Raw genomic sequence first — 22,897 nt, 5'->3', positions numbered from 1 at the left:
GATTTAACATTTAGATTTAGATTTAATATTTAGATTTAACATTTAACATTTAGGTGCCACATTTAATATTTAGATTTAAGTATTTAATATATTTCTAAGTTAACAAATATTGCTGTAAATGTGGTAAAAGGTGACGTTAAAAAATTCACAACACTTTTTTAAACATTGTTTGAAGCTAAATGTGGCAAAATGTTGATGTTATTTTCAGAGTGAGCCACTTTACAAACGGCACCCCATAGATAAATGGCAGAATATAAAATAATAATGTGACATCCAAGTTTTTCCATCAGTTTAGCTTCTAAGCGGAATCCAACATAGATAGTTAAGGTTAAAGGATTCTCTCCGGACTCACTGTTCTGTAATATATAGAGACAGAGACACATTTCTCCACCCAAACAACCAATGGGCCAGGGTTCATACTTTGAGGTGGGAACACTCTCTGTAACAGGCTATAATTAATACGCAGAAGTGTTTTCTGGTCTGTCACTCCTATCAGCAGTACCGCATCATTCATCTGTGACTTCCAAAACAACTGAAATTGCTGAAAATAAATCTGTTTTATGGATCCTATGGTTAAGGTCATTCGGTTTACAAAATGTACATCCAAAAAACATCCAATTGAGGTGTTGGATCCAAAAACAAACTGAAGGCAAAAGTCAGATAAAAGGTGTTGTGGAGTACTACTGTATATGTCGGGGGAAAAGGAGTATATGGTCTGTTAAAAGTTCTCAAGTGATGTCACTGAAGTCAACATCGGTTGGGACTACAAGTTTAAAAATTAAAAGTAGAATTACCTCCTCACTGTTATATGCCTCCACCAGCCAGTCAAGTTTCAATTTACATCCATGTCTGTCCAGACACATATGTAGCCATGACAGTATAAAATGCTTTGAATATGGATGTTGCTGCAATACCGAAGAGGATTAGGGCCACTTTGGGAAAAAAAAGTGAGTTCTGACTTTAATCTCAGAATTCTGACTTTTTTCTCAGAATTCTGACTTTAATCTCAGAATTCTGACATTAAACTCAGAATTCTGAGTTTAAAGTCAGAAGTATGGGTGCCTGTAGGGAACCAACTTCGGTGGCGCACTAGAGTGGAGGAGAGGAGAGGAGAGCCACACGCAAACCGAAAATGTCGGACCTCAGTGAGTTTTTGCGTGTTCGAGAGGTCCCTGAGGAAGTCATTTCACTCATGGAAGAGCAGAAGGTGAGTGAAGAAGATATGTGTTGGTTTGGTGCTTGGTGTTTGTAAAAACAAAGAAATATGTTGTCAGAAGCTCGTTAACTCGTAGCACATGTGTTAGCTTAAATGGTTGGTCTACCGGACAATATCCACGAGTCCATCCCAATTTTTGTCATTTTGTTACAATAATTTTGTGATGTGCCGCCGTGAGGAACGCTGCTCGCTGCCCGCTGCCCGCTTTTGTGGCAGCAACTACCGAGTGAGAGGTGTGGAGCCGCAGTTAATGTTACACCGGTCTACACCGGGCAGTGGTTCTTTTCACCGGTCGATGCCGTCTGCAGCATCCCCTCTCACAGAACTATGTTACCGCAAGTAATTTAGCCATAGGCAGTTTTCCCTGATCGCCCCAAGAATACCAACCTCCTCAGCTGTCTGAAAGGGATTAGAACAGCAGGACAATGTTGGTAATGTAGGCTAACCTTGTAGCTACAATTCTAATAGCAGGCAGACAGACAGGGGGCCTTTTATACTTTTTATTTACACTCCAAGTCCAGAATTGATCTACTGTGCAAATTGTTTATAATATCAGAATCACAAACATCCTGCTGTAGGCTACTGTAGCTACTGAAGAGCAGCAGCCTAGGTAAATTGGGCAGTGCTAACATTAGCTACATTAAGACATTGCAGCAGTAACAGAATGATTCAACCAAAGGAAAAGTTAACACAATAAACACAATTAAAGCTGCAAGCAGCGTTGGGAGGGACCTCGGCCCCTCGCCGTCGTCCCCCAGCTCACATAGACATCGCGAATCAGCCTGAATGTATGTTGAATTAATATCTGATAGTATACATATGTGACAATAATCATATGTGCATAATAAGAATAGAGGTATGACACACACACACACACACACACACACACAGGGTTCTCTGGTCTGTGTGTCTCACAATCTTTAAAGGACAGATTACAGCAGCAGAAACTTCATTTGAAACAGAACACACACATTATTAACCCCTACAGTGCCAAAATGGGCTCTCTAGCGCCACATAGGTGCACTAAACTGGCCACTGCAGCCCGTAGGAATGTTGTATCAAGATCAAACCAAAACTGGAGTGTTCGACCTACAAATAACACGCTAACACCCATGACCTAAATCCAACAGGAAGTGAGCTATTTGCCCTTTCAAAGTAAGATTTCCCCTCAAACGTGCTCTTAAAAAAAACACATCTCCTCCTACACCGTTTATTGTGTCGGCTTTAAAGACGCACACATACCAGTTCAACTGCTGCTAAACAGATCTTCTGTATAACTTTATCTCTCTCATCATCACATTTTTTTCATGATTGGACCAACGGTTTGGGAATGGGAAGAACTTGTTCGAGGAGTTAAATCTCCACTACAACAGGTCTCTCTCTGTGTTCTGTCTGTCTCTCTCTGCTCTTCTCCCAGGTGCACCTACTTCATCACCATGGCAACCGCTGTCATACACAAACTCACAGAAACATGATGTCTTTCATACATCTCAGTAAAACAATATTTTGAACATATTTACATAGTAAATTTATTTTGTTTTGTGTTGTTTTTGTTGTCTCTTCCTCAAAATAAAGGACGAGGAATCTGATGGGAATAAATTCACTCATCTAATTTGCATATCGTGACATCACTTATCCATACCTACAGCTACAGAAAGCATTCAAACATCAAAACGTTTAGCTCTGTAAGGATTTTCTGATGTTTGTGGCAACATGTTTGATATTTCTAAATAATTCACAGTAACAACATAAGCTGGGGCCCGAAACGGGCGCGAGTGCGAGGTCCCGCCAAACGCTGCTTGCAGCTTTAATTATTATTATTCTTTGTTTCTTTCTTTCAGCGTACGCGACTTTAAACTGGAATTTGACCCCCTAAACATGCTCAAAAACTCACCAAAATTGGCACGCATGTCAGGACTGGCGAAAAATTTTATAAAATGACAAAATTAATCTGAAAAGTGCGAAAGTGGGCTCTCTAGTTCCACCTAGAAACACAAAAATGGCCGCTGCAGCCAGTAGGAACGTCGTAGGAAGATCAAACCAAAACAGCCTTGTTCGTTTCATCAAGACCTACAAATCACGCGCTCGCAGCCATGACCTAAATCCAACAGGAAGTGAGGTATTTCCCTTTCAAAATAAGTTTTCCTCAAAAAAAAAATTCCTTAAAAAATCAACTAGTCCTACACCGTTTATCGTATCGGCTTCAAACTCGCACACATTATTGTTCAACGTGTCCTTATCAATTATTGTGCGTAACTTTTTCTTACAGGTGATGTACTCCAAAACCTCCTGACGATTTGTTGTGCCACCTAGACACACTAAAATGCCCGGTGCGACGGGTAGGAACCACTTAGAAAGACCAAACCAAAACTGACTCGTTCGTCTCATAAAGATCTACAAATGTCGCACTACAACCCCTGACCTAACTCCAACAGGAAGTGCGCTGTCGGTCTTTGAATGTAAGATGGCGTTTTTCACAAATTCTGTCGATCAAAAATTATTTGCTCCTACACCGTTTATCATAACTGCTTCAAACTTGCACACATTACAGCTCTACCCTTGGTGAACATTACTTGTGAAGGACTTTGTCATAACTTGAACGGTTTGGATTTTAGAAGCGTTAGAAGGTGCAGGACACAACTCCTCATGATGATCTCTGTAAGAAAAGATGAGGGCCAACACACTGTAAACTTGTGATTAAGGTGACATTTTTCAGTCCATAGACATACAAGCTTTATATTTGTGCGTTCAGAACAAGTTTATCTATCTGGTGATGCTTTCAGATTGAAGATGGGACCCACGGTTTGGGAGCTAAAAGGACTAGTTTGAGAAACTTTCAACTCATTCTGCTGTCTGTGTGAGCTGCATGCAGTCCTTAATTAGCATAACAAAAGCTCTGACAGCATGTGTGTCAGAGTGAAGTGTGTCTGTGTGTGTGTGCTCACACAGAGATGACAGTATAACATTTACCAAAGTCATTCCTAAAACTTTGAAAGAAATGCATGATACCAAAAACCTGTAAATACAAGATGTCCTGGTTAAAGTCTTTTAACTCATTAAGAATTGGAATACATGTAGTCCTGCTCAGTTTCTCCACTGACATTAACTAGTATATATTTGTGTCTGTTTGCTGCACTCAGATCATCACAGCAGCCAGTACACATCACTCAAGCTTTCACTAGGTCACATGATTTCAAATGAATATGGATGTGTTGTTTGATCATCACACATGTCAAAGTTTCATTAGGTCACATGGCTTATGTCTACAACTTTCAAAATATAAGCTCACACCACCTTCATAAGAACCCTGCATTTTTAACCTTGCGGGCCCCCTTATAAAAAAATTATATTAAACTAAAAAATATTAAATATTAATATATGTGTCTACATTTTTTTGCTTAAATCTTTTAACCAACTTGTACTCAGATTATGCGTATCAAATATTCATTCCTTTTGAGGATTTTCACAATTTATTTGCCATTTTATTTACATGAAGTAACTGTTACTTTAATGGAAAAAAAACATGAATTAAGCTTAACTATATAATAAATGTTGGATGGATTTTTTTATTTTATTTATCACAGTCTGTGATATGTGAATGATAAATAACAACACCAATTTTGATGCATTATCATTTTTGGGGGCAGTTTCTATTTTTCAATAAAAATAGACACTGTTCCCCTTCAGGACTTTTTTTGTCTTTGTTGAAAAACAACCATAAAAATATTAATATTTTTTTTGATTTTTAACTAATACATACCAAATATTCATTGTGGGTGTATGTATGAGAGAGAAAGACAGGGAGAGATTGAGAAAGACAGGGAGAGAGAGAGAGAGAGAGACATGGAGAAAAAAAATAATGTAACCTTAAAGCAACCTGCAGCTCATAATTTGCAATTTTTAGCGATACAATTACACGCGTGCACACACACACACACACACACACACACACACACACACACACACACACACACACACACTCACTCCACTCCCTGTCCCCCCTCTCTCTCTCTGTCTCTCTTTCTCCCCCCTCTCTCCTCTCTCTCCCTTCTCTCTCTCTCTCTGCATGTCACTAACTCGGCCGTTAGAGCCTTTGTGCTCCACTGTCTCGCAGGTTAACTTCTATCACAGCGGTGCCTGGATAGTGTAGCGTGTGAAGTTGTGTTGCTGCTGTGGTGTCAAATGCCTCCTGCTGATTCTGTTATCATTAGTCATTAGTCAAACTGAGCTTGAAGTGCCTGTGCTGTCACCTAATTACATGGTCATTAATTAGCATAACAATGGCTTCACTCGGACAGACACAAGCCTGTGTGTGTTTGTGTGTGTGTGTCTTTGTCTGTTTGTGTGTATGTGTGTGGCTGTGTCTGTGTGTGCAGCCGTTGTCATGGCGATTAATGACTTGCCCGCACCTGTGGCAGACACAGACACGTCAGGAAAGCAGATCACCAAAGGCTGTTTATAAAGGGATTTAACTCCTCGAACAAATGCTTCGCATACCCAAACCGTTGGTCCGAGCAAGAAAATAAAGTGATTTTGAGAGACAGCCACGTCTCGTGAACGCACATGTCGCGTTTTATATTTCTCGAGTCAAAAATGTGGTCAGGGGAGCGAGTTTAAAATGTGTTGCACCCCAGCTGTTTCCAGAAATTTCTCCTCAGAGTTTACATGGGAGTGAATGGGAAAAAAATCAGCACTCCCTTCGCTTTGGAGCCACTCAGCAAAAATGTGTACGTGTGAGAGATTCCATGTCAACATATCTGTGAGCTGGACAAATTTTCCTACGTTTTGTGGTATAAATTGTGTCTGTACAGTGAAAATTGTGGCCATGGCAGCGAGTTAAAGACAAAAGTTTTAGACGATTTTTAGAGCCCTCTCCACTCTAGCTCACAGCATTCCGTGCAATACACACCCATTGTAAACTGAGAATTTCTCCACTTTTGCTCATGGTAAAAGATATGAAAAAGATGAAAACATGAGTGAATAGATGAGACCTGTGGCAACATTTGAGAGTTGGAATGGAGTCTGTAGCACAAAGTATGGAGACGCTGTGAATGCTAGAAAAAGCCCTAAGATTGGTGTCTTTCTCCCCCCTGCTGCCATTCATTTCCTATGGGACAGCTTTCGAAGATCGCCAGGACATTTTTCTGACATCTCACCTTATGGAGCCCATAAAATCCAAACTAAGCGAGTAATGAAAAAGTTACGAATAACTTTTGATTAGAACGAGTTGATCTGTCATGTGTGCAAGTTTGAAGCCGATTGGATAAGCGGTGTATGAGAAGAAGATTTTTTAGGAAAGGCAGTTTTAAGGCAAAATCTTACTTTGAAAGGGCAAATATCTCACTTCCTGTTGGATTTAGGTCAGGGATGTCAGCGCGTGATTTTTAGGTCTTCATGAGACGAACACGCCACTTTTGGTTTCATGTTTCTACGACGTTCCTACAGGCCGTGGCGGCCATTTTTGTGTGCCTAGGTGGCGCTAGAGAGCCCATTTTGGCACTTTAGGGGTTAATGTCATGATTTTCTAAAATTTTTCACCGGTTCTGATGTGCGTGCCAATTTTGGTGAGTTTTTGAGCATGTTTAGGGGGTCAAATTCCAGTTCAAAGAGGCGGCGGGAGAAAGAATAATAATAATAAACGGAACAAAAACAATAGGGTCAAGGGCGAGGGGCGAGGACTGCTCTGTGAGCAGTCCTCTGCCTTAGGGCTCGGTCCCTAATAATAATAAATGGAGCAAAAACAATAGGGTCCTCGCCAAAGGCGAGGACTGCTCTGTGAGCAGTCCTCTGCCTTAGGGCTCGGTCCCTAATAATAATAATAATAATAAACGCTACAAGAACAATAGGGTCCTCGCCTTTCAGCCGAGGTCCCTAATTAGGACTTAGATCAAGCAACAAAAGGAATGATCAGAAGACATTACATGACTTCATGTTTATGTAAATCCATATGCAGGCATTGCACTCCCTAGGATCAGTTAGCCTGTTAATTTGTTGCTTGAACCATAAACAGCACAGTGCTTACAAGGGTTAGATGTATTTAAAATCATTTAGCCATTTAACTTAGCTCTATTCATCCCATTCTTTCAAGTCTGAGAGATGCTTAGTAGCACTCGTTTCACTTAAGTCACCACAAAGGCTTTTCCTATGTGCATGGAAAGGGTCCAGAATACAGTAAACTAGATGATCGCAGGCAACATCTCTGGAATCTGTCTCACAGTGAGAGCATGTAATATGCATGTAATATGTACAAGTTACATGCAAGTTTGTACATATTACATGCAGGTTGTAAGAGATACTTAGTATCTCTTACAACCTCAGTTAAAAAAACAACAAAAAACAGAACAGTCACTTCAACATTTATGCATGTGCACACTGAAAAAAATCATTTTCTCTTATTTTATGTCCTCCTCTGTGCAGATCGACCACAATGTCATCGTACTCATGGATGATGCAGAACGATAGATCCCTTCAAGCTTCCTTTTCACAACAATGCCTGCAGTGCCTGATTTGGAGGACCTAATCAAACTGTACTTCAGACTTTCTTTCAGTAACAAGGAAATACTTGCAATTTTAGCACATTACAACCAGACAGTGATGAGTGTCAGAACTTTAAAGAGAGTTTGTAGAAGACTTGGTCTGTTCAGGAGGAAGAACCAGTCTGACATGGAAGAAGTGCTGGCTTTTGTCCAACATGAGGTTATGACCAATGGACAGATGCAAGGTTATCGCTGGCTACACCTTTGAGCAGTTCAGCGAGGATTTGTTGTGTCACAAGACACCATAAGACCACAAGGTGTAGAATTGAGAAGAGCACGGCGCTTGAGAAGACGTCAGTACAGCTGCAGAGGGCCAAATGCACTTTGGCACATGGATGGCTATGACAAGCTAAAATCCTATGGCATTGCCATCAATGGCTGCATAGATGGTTTCAGCCGCCATGTGTTATGGATGGAGGCCTATACCACAAACAGTGATCCCAGAGTAGTTGCAAGTTACTTTATCAGAACGGTGTCAAGCATTGGTGGATGTCCAGAGAGGATTCGTGCAGACAGGGGAACAGAAAATGTTTGCATACAAGAAATGCAGATGTTTTTGCGGAGAAACCATCCAGACAGTTTTGCAGGAGAAAAGAGTTTCCTTTATGGAAGAAGCACAGCAAACCAGCGCATTGAAGGATGGTGGGGTACCCTTTGCAAACAGAGTGCGCAGTTCTGGATGAACTTATTTCAAACTTTCCAGGATGATGGTCATTTCACAGGAGACTTTTTGGACAAATGTCTAATCCAGTTCTGTTTCATGAATCTTGTTCAGGTAAAAATCTTTCCTCAACCTCTGAAATGAAGTTGCTGTAGGTTGCATTGGAATTGTAGTAGTTGTTGTTGTTGTTTGTAATTATTCATTTAATTATTTATTTTTGATTTTGGCATTTTCTACTCCTCCATATACAATACAACACAGCAACCTAGGCCTCAGTATAGACAGGCAACAGTTAAGTGTTGCAAAACCTATTTCAATCAATCAATCAATCAATTTTATTTATAAAGCCCAATATCACAAATCATAATTTGCCTTACAGGGCTTTACAGCATCCCTCTGTCCTTAGGACCCTCACTAAAAATGGTAGAAAGCTCAGAAAGAGCAACTGAGGAGGGATCCCTCTTCCAGGACGGACAGACGTGCAATAGATGTCGTACAGAACAGATCAGCATGATAAATTAACAGTAATCCGTATGACACAATAAGACAGAAAGACAGAGAGAGAGAGACAGAGACAGAGAGAGATGCAGGACAGACGGTAATGACAGTAGCTTACAACAACATTAATGAAAGTAAGCAGCAGGAGGCATCTGGCAGGACCATGGCAGCAGCACAACCACACACGTCACACTCTCCAGGCACCGCTGTGATACAAGTTAACCTGAGAGACAGTGGAGCACAAAGGCTCTGGAGAAGAAGCCGAGTTAGTGACATCCAGAATGGCCGAGTTAGCAAGATGCAGTAATAGGACGAGAGAGAGAGAGAGAGAGAGAGAGAGAGAGAAGGTGCCCGGTGTTTCACATTTCTGTATGTACTGTGCTTCTTTCTATGCAGGATGAACTTGACGAAGTTGTAAGCACCTGGAATTCACACAAAATCAAGTGGTCACGTGGCATCGGGTCGGCCAGTTGTGATGTATTCTTTCCCAGAGCTGCACAATGCTGAGGATAGACTTAAACCTGTTTCCATGGAGGAGGTCACTGTGTGTATGGAAGAGTGCACCCCCAAAGGCGAGTTTCCGTGTGATGAAACCGTTTTTGAACTGTGTTGTCTCCTGATGGAGGAGAATGGGTGGGATGTTCCTGCAGATCCACTTGCTGCGGCTGATCTGTACATCATGTTAAGAGAGGAAATGCTGCAAATAATTTGAAAAATGGAACACATCTAAATAAAAACATGAAGTTTATCCCAGTCACATAATGTGAAAGTACTTGCCTTATATTGATTATTATTTTCTTGTGCTTTATACAAGATAGATGATTTTAATAAACTTGATATGTGTAAACACAACCTATGAGTTTTCTTGTCAAAATGTACCAATAAAGCCATGACAACAAGGCAAACTGCAACAGTCACATTACCAGGCGGCTACTGCCATCTATTGGCGAAAAGTAGCAACTATACTACGACAGCCCGAAATCAGGTGAGTGTCTCCACAAGCAATGAAATAATAATCAGAAAAATTAAGGGGGTGGCCCAGTTAATAACATAAATAATACCAATGCATAATCCAGGGTGCCACATAATGTCACAGCCCTGTTAAAAAAACAACAACTGTGGTAGAAGAAGTAACATTTTATTTACAATAAAACTTTATGATAATAAACATTTTTCTTTGTTACACCAATAACATGGTTAAATCTCAACCATATAGGGGGGTCTACAACAAGCACTAGAATGACTCTACTTTTTAAACTAATGTTTCAGTATTACAAAAAGTAACATTTTTAATGTTAAAGAGCCTTTATAAGACATCTTAGCTACAGCAATGCTCAGGAGCTAAAAACAGTCCCTGCATAAAACATTCTACATAATGCATGCCACATGTAAAGCATACTAGTACATTTTGATGGAAAAATAAGGAAAGGTATGCTTGGATTTAGATGGTCTCATATAGCTTCTTTATTATAACATCAGTGACCTAATGTGAAAGACCATGAACACGAAACAGATAACACTGGCAATTCAGCAAGGGTTTGTGGTATCACAGAATATCTCATGGGTCATCCATAAACAGAGTAGAATTCAGATGCTAAGTTTAAGGCAGGCAGGCACACAGCTATACTCCAGACTTGCTTTCAGTAACAAGGAAATTCTTTCTGGTGTTGAATGAAGTTCAACCCTACATCTGAGAACATGAAAATTTGTCAAAAGGATGACTATCCACAAGGTGTGTCATATAAGAACCCAATATGATTAGACTTTATACCGTACTGTATAGTCCCTATGCAATAATAATTAATAAGAAATGTGTCCAGCATTCAGAGACTGACTCAGTTTTGATTCTCACTTGTAATGCCTAAGTTGAATGACTTAAGCAAACACTGCTTCAGAAATTCTCTCAATAATAAAGAAATATTTGCAATTTTAGAATATAGCAACCAGACATTAAGAAGTATCTGAACTTTAAAGAGGATATGAAGAAGACATGGTCTGTTCAGAGGGAGAAACCAGTCTGACTCTGATAAAGTGCTCAGTCAATATGAAATCACAAAAAAAAAGCAAAGATGTACAGTTAATTTTGGCAATATATAACTCAACTGGTTGGTGTCACAAGATACTGTAAGATTGGTTGGTTAACAAGATGTGTGTTATTAGGGCAATATGGCATCTGAGAAACATCAGAACAGCATCAGTGTTTAATAAAAACACTTCAGGGTAACACTTTACAATAAGGTACACAAAATTAGAGTAGTTACTGAGGAACTAATGAGGAACTAATGAGTAGTTACTGAGGAACTACGGTACACAAAATTAGAGTAGTTACTGAGGAACTAATGAGGAACGAATGAGGAACTAATGAGGAACAAATGAGTAGTTACTGAGGAACTAAGCTACACAAAATTAGAGTAGTTACTGGGGAACTAATGAGGAACGAATGAGGAACTAATGAGGAATGAATGAGTAGTTACTGAGGAACTAAGCTACACAAAATAAGAGTAGTTACTGAGAAACGAATGAGGAACGAATGATGAACTAACTATTAGTTAATGGTCAGTTCTTCAGTACCTCATGATCAAATTTCAGAGGAGTATTTACTGAGGAACTAATAAGGAACTAACTATTAGTTAATGGTCAGTTCTTCATTAACTCATGATCAAATTTCATAGAGGAGTTAATCACGACTTAATAATTAGTGAACTAGTTACTTCATCAGTACAGAATCATTACTCAATAACCCGTCCATTAGTTAACCTTTTTATGTCCTAAAGTAAAGTGACACATAATGAGTAGTCTTTCATTACTTCATCATCATCTTTACAATTAGTTCCTTAACAAATAAAATCACAGACAGCAGGATTCTTGCGAAGAGTTTAATTAATTATTTTTAGACCACATACACATTAATATGATCATCCATGTTATTCTGTACAAGGTGCAGACACCAAACTGACATCAAAGAACTAGCGGCAACGAAAGCCAACTGTTGCGTCGTCTACGTCGCCTCACGTCGCCTCACGTCGCCTCACGTCACCTCACGTCACCCTGTGTCAGTTGCATTTGAACACACTACAAAGACTACACCCAACGCTTTAAACTGTTACTCATTTATTTTGGCACTGCCCCATTGTCAAAAGACTCTGGAGTGATATTTGAAATTTTATTGCGAACAATATTAAAAAATAATTTAAGCTGTTTTGGAGGGATGTGCTGTTTGGACTTTTTGACTTTAAAAGAAATAAGGCAAAACCCATTGAAAGATTTATTATTAATCTCATCTTACTTTTTGTTACCTCTAGGCTGGATTACTGTAACTCTCTATTATTAGGTAGCTCTAGTAAGTCCTTAAAAACTCTCCAGCTAATTCAGAATGCAGCAGCACGTGTACTAACAGGAACTAAGAAACGAGATCATATTTCTCCTGTTTTAGCTTCTCTGTGCTGGCTCCCTGTAAAATCCAGAATTGAATTTAAAATCCTACTGTTAACTTATAAAGCTCTAAATGGTCAAGCTCCGTCATATCTTAGAGAGCTCATAGTGCCATATTATCCCACCAGAACACTGCGCTCTGAGAACGCAGGGTTACTCGTGGTCCCTAAAGTCTCCAAAAGTAGATCAGGAGCCAGAGCCTTCAGCTATCAGGCTCCTCTCCTGTGGAATCATCTTCTTGTTACGGTCCGGGAGGCAGACACCGTCTCCACATTTAAGACTAGACTTAAGACTTTCCTCTTTGATAAAGCTTATAGTTAGAGCTGGCTCAGGCTTGCCCTGTATCAGGGCTCGGCCATTCTGGATGTCAGTAGCTCGGCTTCTTCCCAGGAGCCTTTGTGCTCCACTGTCTCTCAGATTAACTCATATCACAGCGGTGCCTGGACAGCGTGACGTGTGTGGTTGTGCTGCTGCCGTGGTCCTGCCAGATGCCTTCTGCTGCTGCTGCCATCATTAGTCATTAGTCATACTTCTACTGTTATTATACACATATGACTATTGTCACACATGTATACTGCCAGATATTAATACATACTTTCAGCATATTGTACCACAGTAGCCAGAACTATAACTATAATATTATTACTTTCAATAATGTTGTTGTAAGCTACTGTCATTACCTGCATCTCTCTCTCTCTCTCTCTCTCTCTCTCTCTCTCTCTCTCTCTCTCTCTCTCTCTCTCTGTCTCTCTGTCTCAGTGTGTCACGCGGATTACTATTAATTTATTATGCTGATCTGTTCTGTACGACATCTATTGCACGTCTGTCCGTCCTGGAAGAGGGATCCCTCCTCAGTTGCTCTTCCTGAGGTTTCTACCGTTTTTTTTCCCCATTAAAGGGTGTTTTTTTGGGGAGTTTTTCCTTATCCGCTGCAAGGGTCATAAGGACAGAGGGATGTCGTATGCTGTAAAGCCCTGTGAGGCAAATTGTGATTTGTGATATTGGGCTTTATAAATAAAATTGATTGATTGATTTTGGCAAGATTTGATTTTGGCAAGATTTAACATTCACAAATGTAAGTTTACACATAGAAAACCTTCTTTTGTTGCTTTCGTTACATCGATTCCATTAAATTTTCCCTTAATCAAAAGGCAATCAAAACCATTAATATTTGTGATCATTTTAATATTTTCTTGTAAACTCTTATCCCCCCTGGCATATGTGATATATGACATGTGTAATGTTGAAGATCTGCATTCTGTAAACTTCCTGTCTTAAATAAAGTTGTGGGTAAAAAAAAAAAGAAGACTACATCGGACGGCCAAGTAGCACATATGTTCTGCGCCTGCGTGAAAGGAAATAACACAAAAAGGGAAACCGAAAGTTCGTTGAATGCATGAGATCAACAAATTAGTGCGGAGTGATAGAGTGATACGTCCTGTCAGCCGAGGGGTTTCCTATCTGTGCAGCCAAGCACCGCAGCACCTCCACGGACTATTACATCCAGACGCTCCCGGTGTTTCCTCCGCAGGCTGCACTTCACTCAACTTCACTCAGCTGCCTGACAAACCCGCTGCTTCTTCCCACTTTAACCTGAATAACAAACCAAGGCTCGGTGCTCCGGTTGGATCCAAACGGAGAGCCGGGGCTAACGTTAGCTGGGAAGCTAGCGGAGGCTAACTGGCTGCTTCCCTCCGGTCATGCTGCGGCTAATGCTCCGCTAGCCGCTCCCAGCTAGCTCCGGTTTGTTATTGAGGTTGAAGTGTGAAGAAGCAGCGGATCTGTCGGGCAGCTGAGTGAAGTGAAGCCTGAGGAGGAAGCACCGGTTAGCCCCGGTTTCACTACAGGCAGATTCACTCACTACAGGGAAGAGGATATAACACCTGAACAGCCAGTCAGAGGGATCTCTCTCACCGACGAGCTCCGCTGCCGATTCAACGTGCTCAATCAGCCGGAAATTTGGAATGAATGATGAACTAACTAATGGTCAGTTCCTCAGTAACTCATGATCAAATTTCAGCCACAATAGACTGAGGAACTAATGAGGAACTAACTATTATTTAATCATTACCTACCTTTTTTGTGTACCCTAAAGTAAAGTGAGACATCAAAATGAGTAGGTAATGATTACTGAATCATTACCTACTGAATGGCAAAACTACAAAAACTACAAGTTTTGGCTACATAAAACTACAAGTTTTTGTGGCCAAAACTGGACTTCCTCCTGCACAGCTGGAGGATATATCTCTCTATTAGGGACAGTGCTGAAGTGCATGTTGAAGTGCACATATTAAAGGTCCAAAATATTTGTTCGTCTCCATTCTTTGCAATTCGGTTCCTGCAATCCTGAGGATTGTTCTGGAAATGGTTGTTGGAATCTAAACAATATCCATTACCCAGACATTGCTTTCAAGAACTGCATTAAATTCTGAATGGAAATCCAGGAAGTTGTCATAGCTTTCAGCTATGTGCAGGATCTTTCCGCATGTGTGACCAATTGGTCTTCTGCTGAACTCTGTCATTTCTTCAAATTCCACATAGATGCTGTCTGTTATTACAAGATCAGATCTGGTGCAGAACCGCAGAAATTTCTGCAGTTTAATTTCATCTAGCTCTCTGATGAATCTTTTCAGATGATTTTTCACTTCCTTTTGTTTTGGAGTCAAATCATTTGCAAATTTCAGCAGCTGACAAACCTTTTTTGAGGTTGGTTGCAGGTCAGTTAAGAACTGGATCAATGCCTCTGGACTGAGGAAGAGATGATGATGGGTAATCTCTCTCCAGCAGTCAGTGACGAACATTGGTTTTTGGACAAGCTCTTTGTGTGCTATTTCATCAAGAATTGTAGGAAGAGTCTTAGCTGTGATCCTCCTCCTGCATCCATAGCTGTCAAGAATCTCAACAAGGTCATCGCAGTCAACCGTGGAGAAATCACTCATTGCTTGCATCAAAATGTCACGTTCTTCCCTGCTTACAAACTGTAGAAAATGCACTTTCAGGTCACTGTACACACAGTTAAAAAGCACTTGCTCAAGGAAGGGGAGTGCGAGTTTGTTTGGTAAATACTGACAGTCTTGGTAACCTTTTAAAAGGATTCTGCCAATTGCCTTCCATGTTTCAGCAGGAAAATCATGTCAAATGAAGGGCACTTTAACTATTGTACCAAGTGTGCATTGCTCATAGAATTCATGCCAGAAGCAGCTGAGAACATCTCTCATGACCCCGGATCCACTTCCTGCCTCTTCAGTGTTGTCTGGAAGTATGCGTTTCACATTCACTGCTTTGTTCAATATCTCTGCATCAGAGAAAGCGGTAATCATGTCATGTAAAGTGTTAGCATGATGTATGGTGATTGTTATCACATCCTCTGGATTAGGTGGACTAGTGGGCATGAGAAAACCCTCATAGATCAACGTGTCGTCTGTGTCTCCGTCAACATTATGAAGGGGACTGAAGGTAATTTCAGCATCAACAGACATCTTCTTTTGGCCTGGTTGCAGTGTAAAAGCGTAACATACTCACCTTGCAGTCATGTACATAATGCCAATAGACTGGCAAGTTTCATCGGTGAGGCAGTTCTGTTTGAAATCCCACACCTCAAACTGACACTGACACTGGTCCTTTAGGAGAGATCCCACCAGAGGCTTCAGTACATCCAAAACTCTGCAGCAAGGACCCTGATGAGAGTGCAGAAACATGAGCACATCACCCCCATCCTCTACTCACTTCACTGGCTTCCCATCTCCACCAGGATTGAGTATAAGGTTTCCCTCCTCACACACCAATGTATCCATGGACATGCCCCCCCATACCTCAAAGAACTTCTCAACCCACAAAACACAACACGCACCCTCCGCTCCACTCACTCAAACCTCCTCCACATACCCAGAACCAGACTCAGGACCATGGGAGATAGGGCCTTCTGCGCTGCTGCCCTGAGATTAAAGTCAGAATTCTGAGAAAAAAGTCAGAATTCTGAGTTTAATGTCAGAATTCTGAGATTAAAGTCAGAACTCATTTATTTTTTTTCAACAGTGGCCCTAATCCTCTTCTGTACTGCAACAACATTACCAATACTGAAACAACAATGCTTCAAACACATCTTCAGCTGACCATCTGGCCAAATGTCTTCCCTTCTGTTCCTGACTTATAGCCTGAAATAATTGGCAAAAGTATTTTTGCAGAACATTATATCAAAGTGAAGCTAACCTTTGACCCTTTAAATAAAAAATGTCATCACTCCATTATTTTATCTTATTAGACGTTTGTGTGAAATTTTCTTATAAATAGCAAAGGAATTCTTGAGTTATGGCCAGAAATGTGTTGTTTGAGGTCACTTTGACCTTTTACCACCAAAATGCAGTCAGTTTATCTTTGAGTCCAATGGACATCTGTGCCAAATTTGAGGAAATTCCTTCAAGGCATTTTGAGATATCACATTCACAAGAATTAGACGTACGCACAGTCAACCTGTAAAAAGTAGAATTTATTCAGATTTACCAGCACGGTAAACAAACGATACAAATAGAGTGATGACTCCCTACCTTTAGTGTGTAAGGGTCACCTTACCTTAATTTGAGTCATTTTTGGTAAAGGTTTGCTCAACCAGTAGTGAGTTTGAGGAGCAAATGTCAACCCAGAGGGAACAAGCTTCAGTTCAGCCTTAGAGGAATTTACAGAGAGCCCTGGTAGCAGTTATGTAATGGGCTGGGCTGACACTCCAAGTGGAACTATCAGTGTGTATGTGTATGTGTATAAAGTGATGGTCTGCAGTCTCACTAGGGTTTGTGGTTGGAGGCTACAACTGATTTTCCCTGTGGCCTTCCCTTCTCTCTCTCTCTCTCTCTCTCTCTCTCTCTCTCTCTCTCTCTTTGTCTCCCTCACACACACACACACACACACACACACACACACACACACACACACAGGCTGTACAGATGTTGCAGACAAGTCTTCTGGGTCTTTTCCATGGGAGATAGCAGTATTTGCCTTCAGGTGAGCTCCCCAATACACTGTAACACTTTCATCCAGTTAAAAGGCTCAAAGCTTGCTGCAGATCCCAGTGTGCCTTCTGATGCTGCAGTGCTAAGTAACTTGGCTAACCAGATGTGCTGCAAGCTGATCCTTGTCACATGATGCCACTTCCAAACCATCCCACACCCCAAACCACACTCTGTGAAACTTCTCTATTGATCTATATACTGAAAATAATTAAATACATGAAACAAAACAGCTATGCTCAGTGAGGCGCTACTTAGACACAGTGGTGCTTTGCGTTAAATGCTAACATCAGTATGCTAACATGCTCACAAAGACAACACTGATATTCAGCAGGTACAGTGTGTACAGATTTATTGTCTCAGTTTAGCGTGTTTGTAGGGTAATATTTTACTAATTAGCAGCAAACACAAATCTGATGCTCATAGGAATGTATTGAGTTCTGCATGTATTTGACCATAAACCATAAAGTATTGGACAAATTTGAATTTAAATCTAATGATGCTGCTAGATGGCATCTGAGTTTGCGTGTTCTCTCTGTGTGTCAGCGTGGGTTTTCTTTGGGTACTCCAGCTTCCTCCCACAGTCCAAAGACATGCAGGTTAATTGGTGACTTTAAATTGACTGTAGGTGTGAATATGAGCATGAATGGTCTGTCTCTATGTGTCAGCCCTGTGATAGCCACTGCCTCTCACCCAATGTCAGCTGGGATAGGCTCAAGCCCCCTCTGCGACCCCTAACAGGATAACAGTTATGGAAAATTAATGAATGAATGATGAAATTAAAGGAACATACATGTGTGTACAAAATATCATGGTTACTCATCCAATACATGTTAATGTTTCAGTCGAAACCAAAAATGTCAACGGGCACGAGATGAAAAGTCATTGAATCACCAAAGTCAGTAGGAGTCATTCTGAAGCAACTTATCTGTATAAATTCTTTGACAAACTATCAGTTAGGTGTTTAGATATTTCAGTGTGGATCAAAGTGGTGGTCCAACCAACTATCAGTGGCCGTGTTTCCCAGTTAAGAGCGATCTTAAGACTTAAGAACACAGTTAAGAATGTCTTTGGTAAGAAGGGTCTCTAAGATACGAGAGTTTCCCAGATGCGTTCTTAATGCCTTTCTTAGGGTTGCTCTTAAGATCGCTCTTTAAGAAGCTCTTAACAGCAGCTGGCCACTACCGCGGTGCTGAAACTAAAGCAATCGATCACCCACCACTTAATCAGCGCATAAGTCACACACAGCGCTGCTACCTAATGTACTAATTCCCTGCTGCTCCTGTGTATGTGTGTTCTAATAATATAATGAAAAACTAAGACAATAAATATTTGTTAATGACCTATTTTCAAGACGAAAACAAGACTACAACTAAATAAGAAGTAGTCTTGGTAAGAGAATCATGAGGAAATGTATTATATTCAAACAAAAAACACAGACGCCTTGCTGAGGCTGGTATCGTCTCCCACCACCTCCAGGAAGCTCCCCACTGCGTAAAAACGCAGCGCAGCCAGGCACTGCACCTCCGGGCTGAGGGCGAAATTGCACCAGGTTGCCCTCCAGATGTGTGGAGACACTAGTTGATGAGGCGTTGCATCTCAGCAACTTCATTTGGACAGCCCAGTCTGACAGCACGTTGAGTGGGCTGAAGTGCTGACACACAAATGCATTTACATATATGGTTTGGCTTCGCACATGGCAACGCTGTTGGTTAGCAGCGAGAATATGCTGTAAAACAGCCATGGTATCACATGTTTGAGGTGGCAACGCCTTTATGTAGAGTAGCGGGTGGAGCGTCCCTTGATGAGGTTCCAGCTGAGCTCAATTACACCTGTTAGTTGCCTGATATCTGAATGTCACAGGTTTGGAGGGTGGATGTGTTTCTGTTGTGCCCTGACGTATTTTTTTGGATGTGGTAAACTATCTCATATGTGCATGCAGATGTGGGATATGTGCGGACAAATTATGATAAATGATAGTCATGATGATTCATTTTATTTGTGTGCCTGATGTGCACAGCACATACAGGAACATACTTGTTATTCCTCTTACTTATTTTTCTTCTTATTATTATTATTTTTCTTCCAGCAGCTTTCGGTGCGTAACTTGTGCCACAGTTTTGAGCACACACAGGGTCTTCATAAAACATACAGATTCAAGATTCAAAGTGTTTATTGTCATATGCACAGTAAGGATACGCGTTTCCCTGCAGAATGAAATTCGTTCTTTTCTGTCAATGCTAATGCTCTGTTAATGCTAAACAATATAAATCTGAAGTATAAAATAAATTAAAATATATACAGTGCACACTGTTTTAACATTGCCTTGCTTAGTGTAATATTAATTTGCCTGACACGGCTGGATCTGTGAGAGTTTGGTCGCTAAGAAGACTGTTAAGAGTGGGTCAGCTCGATCTTACAACTCCTTCTTAGTGAAAGATCTTCTTAAGCTAAGAGTGATATGGGAAATGCATTTTTCTTTCACGGGAGGCATAAGAGCGTTCTTAAGAAACACGGCCATTGTCTGTAACATGGCTGGAAATATGTAGTAGATGGTATTTTTCCGACAATGGACCATACCGTCTGTATTTTACTTTGACTGGAGTACTGGCTTTTAATTGTGGAAATACAATAGTTACAGTAAAATGCAGCTCTGCATTAGCACCACCACAATGATGGTAGGTGTCATCTTACCTGCTGCATGTGACCAAGATGGCGGCACCGAGTGACGGCAGGTTCGCTGCTCTGAGAGAGTTTGGAGAAACCGAAGAAAATACGGACGATATCAATGAAAGTATTCAAGAATCGATAGCTGATGCAGTTACCAAGGCAGTTGCCGACGGAATGAGTGCTTTGGCTGACGGATTGTGTAAGAAGAAGCCGACTACGTGCGGCGCTCACAACACAAGGCAGTCAGCATCAAAGGAGGGTGCTGGCAAGGACCTGAGCGTGGGCAACTTAATTAAAGAAATCGTCCCGAAAGTTATAGATGCGCTGACTCCGTTAATAAGTTCCGTAGTGACGGCGGCTGTAAATGAATCTACTAAACTCTTGCTCCAAGAGTGGGGAAAACACATGGACATGATCAGAAGAGGACAAGAGTCAGCTGTGAAAGCAGCAACCAAAGCTGTGATTGAGATAAGTAAATTGAAGTTTGAATGTGACAAAGTTGAGCAAACTACTCGCAAGACAAACATTATCATTAGAGGAATCCTGTTAACAAATGGTGAGAACACAAAGAAAGTAGTAGTTGATCTGGCAGCCGAGATGGGAGTGGAGATGAAAGAGCAGGACATCAGCGTAAGCTACCGTCTGCCAGGGAAACGTGGAAGAGTGCACGAGGCTGAAGATCAACACCGCAGCAGAAACATTTTTGTCAAGTTTGTCAGGTATGAAACCAAACTTCAAATTATGAGAAACAAAAAACGTCTAAGGAGTATTGATGGGAAAAACAGAGTCTTTATTGAGGAAGACCTTACGTCTTTGAGAGGAAAGATCCTGAGACAAGTGAGGATGGATCCAGAGATTAAAAGAGCCTGGACAATGGACGGTAACATCTGTTGCATCATTAAGGACAACGATCAAGAGGTGAAGAAAACCATCTACTCCGGTGATGAGCTAATGTCCAAACTGGGATGGTCTGCAGAAAAAGCCCAAAGTGTCGGGATTTATGTAGATTTCCCCAAGGCTAGCACTGACCCCTCACTACATGCAACTTGTATCAAGGATGTAACTTGTAAAAATTCTTCCGGTCGATTTAAGACTAAACAGGAGACAGATATCAAATTCCTTGGACTAAATGTGTGTGGATTACGTGCTAAATTTCAACTTGGGATTCTTATAGAATACATTAAAGACTATGACTTTATTTGTTTAACAGAGACCAAAACAGATAATATCTGTAAATCAGACTGTGATGGATTTACTCCTTTCATGCTATAAAAGAAGAAATCAAGTTGTAAACATGGTGGTATACATGGGGTATGTCTATTAGTTAAAAATGAGTTTGCAAATTATGTTCAAGAGATAAAAGACACTACTTCTGATGCCATCCTGTGGACTAAAGTGGCCAAAGCAGCTTTTGGGTTTGAATTCATCTTGGGAACAGTTTTTGTGCCACATGAAGGATCTATTTTTTTCAACAAGGACTATTTTGGAAATGTTTCCCAAGATATTTCATTTATGAACAGTAAATACAGTTTACCAGTAGTGATGTTGGGTGATTTCAATTCAAGAACTGGTACTCTGAGTGACTCTTTAAATGTAGGTGACGTAGGAACGAATATTAGAAATGGGCTGTCTTTTGATGGTGAAATGTTTTTAAACAGTGACATAAATGATTTTTCTTTGATGGATCTACAGAGGGTCAGTGAAGATTTAATGACTAATGATAACGGTCACAGCCTAATTGACTTATGTCAAAGTTCAGAGCTGAAGATTGTAAATGGAAGATTTGGGTCTGATAAAGGCATTGGGCATTACACCTGTTTTAACTATAATGATAACAGTGTTATTGACTATGCCATAGTGTCAGCTTGTTTGTTAGCACAGATTATCTATTTTTGTGTTGATCCTTGGGACAAATGTTTGTCAGATGTCCACTGCCCTATTAGTTTAACTATAAGAGCTAATAACTTGGGCACTCATAAGTGTGAAACTCTTACAGATACTGTTTATTATGATCCTGTAAAAGATTATAGACACATGACCCATTTAATGTTTAAACACCGATGGAAATCTGAGCTAAAAGCCACATACCAAGAATCCTTTGATTTAGAAGTTATAAAAATGTATGATTCAATGATTGATGCGATTAATATTTCCAATACAAATCTGGTTGAAATAAATAACATTAGTAAAGGTATATGTGACATTATGGTAGATCCTGCTAAAAGTTTGGGTTCATGTAAGGCATATGGTCAGGATCTGTACAAATTTGGTAGAACGTCAAAAAAACTACAGAAGAGAAAACCCTGGTTTAATGCTGAATGTGTTGAGGCCCGTAGAAAATATTTTAAATCCATGAATATATTTAAATTTAACCGCTCTGCTCAATGTAAAGTTGAAATAAAATGTATAGCTAGAAAGTATAAATCCATCATAAGGAAATGTTCAAGGCAGTTCTATGATTCTTTACATAGGAAACTTCGTACACTTAAGAAATCTAATAGTAATGAATATTGGTCTATTCTAAATGCAGGTAAACCATCTGGAAGATTAGGAAATGTATCTATAGAAACCTTTGCTGAATATTTTAAGAAACTCAGCCAAAAATCGAGTGATAATTGTACACCAGAAGACCAACAATTTGACCTCAGACAAGTCACCTCTCCTACAAATGAATACATAAATGATTTGTTTACTTTGGAAGAAATACAGCGAATGGTAAAAAAATTAAAAAATAAAAAAGCAAATGGTATTGATGAAGTTATAAATGAATATATAAAGAACTCCCCTTTGGAAATGCTGAACATTTTAGTAAAATTCTTTAATTTGGTACTGATAACAGGTATAGTCCCCACTGACTGGTGTTTAGGAGTGATAAAACCATTAT

The sequence above is a fragment of the Epinephelus lanceolatus genome, chromosome 15 (assembly GCF_041903045.1).
Source record: "Epinephelus lanceolatus isolate andai-2023 chromosome 15, ASM4190304v1, whole genome shotgun sequence".
Lineage (NCBI taxonomy): Eukaryota > Metazoa > Chordata > Actinopteri > Perciformes > Serranidae > Epinephelus > Epinephelus lanceolatus.
The sequence above is the reverse complement of the archived record's forward strand: the minus strand, read 5'-3'. Positions refer to the sequence as shown.